This window comes from Physeter macrocephalus, chromosome 14 (assembly GCF_002837175.3).
Source record: "Physeter macrocephalus isolate SW-GA chromosome 14, ASM283717v5, whole genome shotgun sequence".
Classification (NCBI taxonomy): domain Eukaryota; kingdom Metazoa; phylum Chordata; class Mammalia; order Artiodactyla; family Physeteridae; genus Physeter; species Physeter macrocephalus.
The window spans coordinates 97640540-97644348 of record NC_041227.1 but is presented as its reverse complement, the minus strand read 5'-3'; the positions used below and the strand labels follow the sequence as shown (position 1 = coordinate 97644348).

General features: G+C 46.0%; 1 protein-coding gene across 1 annotated transcript in view; it reads left to right on the top strand.

Moving 5' to 3' along the window:
* ASIC2 (acid sensing ion channel subunit 2) overlaps window positions 1-3809 on the top strand; it is a 1003339-nt gene that overhangs the window by 363103 nt on the left and 636427 nt on the right. The gene's annotated exons all lie outside the window — the stretch shown is intronic.

Here is a 3809-nt window from a genome sequence, read left to right as displayed (position 1 = left end):
GGCTCAGCGGCCATGGCTCACGGGCCCAGCCGCTCCGCGGCATGTGGGATCCTCCCGGACCGGGGCACGAACCCGCATCCCCTGCATCGGCAGGCGGATTCTCAACCACGGCGCCACCAGGGAAGCCCTATCACTCCCTTTGATTATTATTTTTAATCAGCTTACTCCCTAAGATACTCAGATGATAATATAATAGTAACCATAAGAAGAACTACTGTTTTAAAGCATTTTCACTAAGCTAAACATGTTATAGCCACATCCCCCATTTAATTCTCACAACATCCCTGCGAGGAGGAGGAATTACCTACTTTCTAGGAAGGAGATGGCTGCAGTGACTCGGTCAGGGAGACCTCACGCCCTCTCAGCCCAGAGAGGAGAGTCAGTGGGGTCCTCTGAGCCTCGGGCAGGGCCAGCTCTTCTCCTAACTGGAGGTTGGACACAGAGACTCATGGGTGCATAAAGGGGGCTCTGGATAGGAAGGAGCCGGCAGCCTTGGAGGCCCCAGGAATCCGGATGGGGTATGTCAGCTCCGTCCTTGACGGGGCAGTTGGGTCTTCCCTGAGTAGATAGCCAGCACTGCAGCCTGCCCCCAATGCTCCCACCTCCCTGTGGACTTTTAATACTCCTGTTTGAGTGGGGAGACAGCTCAGACAGTCTCCTCCATGCTGGAAACATTATCACAATGGTACACTTGCCAGCCACTAAAAACCTTTACCGTCCCAGCCTTCCCGCATGAACAGCAGACCCCTACTGTTTGTGCCTCTCCTCCCTACCTATATTGTGAGTAGGAAAAAAAGCGTAATTTTTTTCCTCGTAACATCCATTTTACAGCCATTTGGTGCAAGGGCTGAGAGCTGTCAGAGCAGTAATGCATTGCATCAAATTAACATATTTTCCTGAAATGATAATTACACCCTTTCTGTGTGCCTCTGAATACAGGGTTTTTGTTTTGTTTTTTTTCTGAAGTGTGAATGAGGCGCTGACATCAAAGTCTCACTTGAAATCATTGTTATTAGTGCATCTGTCCAAATGATTCAAGGGAAATGGCTGGCAGAGGTTTTTAAGTGTAGAGGAATTTAAAAGGTGAGCCACAGAACTTCTTTTTTTTTTCAACATCTTTATTAGAGTATAATTGCTTTACAATGGTGTGTTAGTTGCTGCTGTATAACAAAGTGAATCAGCTCTACATATACATATGTCCCCATATCCTCTCCATCTTGTGTCTCCCTCCCACCCTCCCTATCCCACCCCTCTAGGAGGACACAAAGCACCGAGCTGATCTCCCTGTGCTATGCGGCTGCTTCCCACTAGTTATGTATTTTACATTTAGTAGTGTATATATGTCAGTGCTACTCTCTCACTTCATCCCAGCTTACCCTTCCCCCTCCCCGTGTCCTCAAGTCCATTCTCTACGTCTGCATCTTTATTCCTGCCCTGCCCCTAGGTTCTTCAGAACCTTTTTTTTTTTAATTTCCATATATATGTGTTAGCATACGGTATTTGTTTTTCTTTTCTGACTTACTTCACTCTGTATGACGGTCTCTATGTCCATCCACCTCACTGCAAATAACTCAATTTTGTTGCTTTTTATGGCTAATATTCCATTGCATATATGTGCCACATCTTCTTTATCCATTCATCTGTCGATGGACACTTAGGTTGCTTCCACATCCTGGCTATTGTAAATAGAGCTGCAATGAACATTGGAGCCACAGAGCTTCTTAAGAAAAGTTGGAATGCTTGGCATCTTTAATAAATGTTCATTCCTTCACTCTCGAGACCTGTTTCCAGTCCATCCACACTGTTAAACTCAATTCCACACATCTTTATTGAGCACCTACTATATTGAAGTGACTTTTTTTGTTACTGATTCAGAGAAAGATGTTGTTCCTGCCTTCAGTCCCAGAAGGAAGGACAGAGAGATGGCTTGAAAAGGAAGAATCAATGAAATGACATTCAGACACAGAAGATAGAGAGTGATTCTGTGTGTGTGTGTGTGTGTGTGTGTGTGTGTGTGTTGGGGGCAGGAGATGCAATCACAAAAAGCATCTTAAGAAGGTGGCTTTTGAGCTGGACCTTGAAGGGTGGTAAAGATGGAGTCTTGATGGCAATAAACACATTCCAAGTTCAGAGAGAGATAATTAGAGAATGAGTTTGGAAAAGGCAAAAACCCAGCTTTCAGTGCCTAGCACCATGGCGAGGGATCAGGGGCTCAAGGAGATGTCCTCTCCATTGTAGTTCCCTCAAAAGGGGCACATCAACTGCGCTGTGGCTGGAACACAGGGATCAGGGTGGCACAATAGTTAGCCTAACGTGGAAGGCGTCGTAAGCCATTGAAGATCGGAGTCTTTATCTTAGAGAACCAGAGAAGCCATTGAAGGTTTTAAGGGGTGGAAGGATGTGAGCAGATTTGTTTGTGAACCATGCCTCTGCTTAGTAGATAATGGATGGAAAGCAGGGCAGTGGCCAGAGGAACCAGTTAGAAGGCTGTTACTACAGTTTGAGTAAGTGATCCAGGCCTGGACTGAGACGGTGGCAGAAGGGATGGAGACCAGTGGGTGGCTTTGACAGGTGTTTAGCAGGTAGACTGGGCTGCACTTAGTGGTCATGTGATTGATTGTATGTGGCAAAGGAGAAAGTGGTGTTAATCATGATTCTTGGGTTTCTGGCTTGAGAAATCAAGCAGGTGGTGGTGCTATTACAGGATGTGGAAAAAATGGGATAGAGGACCAGGGGACAGAGATGATGAGCTCAATCAGGGCATGACAAGTTGTAGACCCTTCAAGCCACGTTGTTTCTGTATCTGGATGATGACTGTGTCATTTCAACATATGGTTTGGTTCTTCTTATGACCATGACTTGTAGGGATGTGATCGTGTTCTGGACATGGTTGTTGTTGTTTTTTTGTTTGTTTGTTTGTTTGTTTTGCGGTACGCGGGCCTCTCACTGTCGTGGCCTCTCCCGTTGCGGAGCACAGGCTCCGGACGCGCAGGCTCAGCGGCCATGGCTCACGGGCCCAGCCACTCCGCGGCATGTGGGATCTTCCCGGACCGGGGCACGAACCCGTGTCCCCTGCATCGGCAGGCAGACTCTCAACCACTGCGCCACCAGGGAAGCCCTGGACATGGTTGTTTTGATTGCACTGGAAGCGATGTCCCCTGGGACTGGCTCCTGAAAGATGCTCTTGAACAGATACAGGAATCCAAGAACAGTGACTCAAAAATTTGGACAGGCTCCAGAATGAGAAGGATGTCAGGTCAGGATGGCTCTTTCCCTCTTGCTCCAGGTCTAAGGATTTTCTGCAGTTACGATGCCCCGGTAGAGATTTAGTGAGTAGTCTAACAATGAAAATGTGGGCGATCCCGTGGCTTAGTTGTAACCCAGGACCTGGCGTTGCTCAACTAGCTCTGTTCATACCCTTTGCACTTGTCTCAATGGCCAGGACATCACAATCCTTCCCATGGCCACACAGTTCATGCCTAGCACAACTGTAGGAGACCACGTTCCCTTGGGAATTCAGTCTTTGCAAATTAGAGCCTCGTCTTCATTCTTATTTCTTATTTATTTATTTTGGAGTAAATTTTTTATTTTCTGAATAATCTTCTCAGTAACATGCAATAGTAATTGACCTATTCAGATTTTCTGCTTCTTTTTAAAAAAAAAAGTTTATTGCAATATAGTTGTTTCAAAGTGTTGTGTTAGATTGCTAATAAGAATATAACAAATACCAGTGAAACAACAACATTTGGTTGGTTGTTTTTTTTTGTTTTGTTTTGTTTTGTTTTGCGGTACGCGGGCCTCTCACTGCT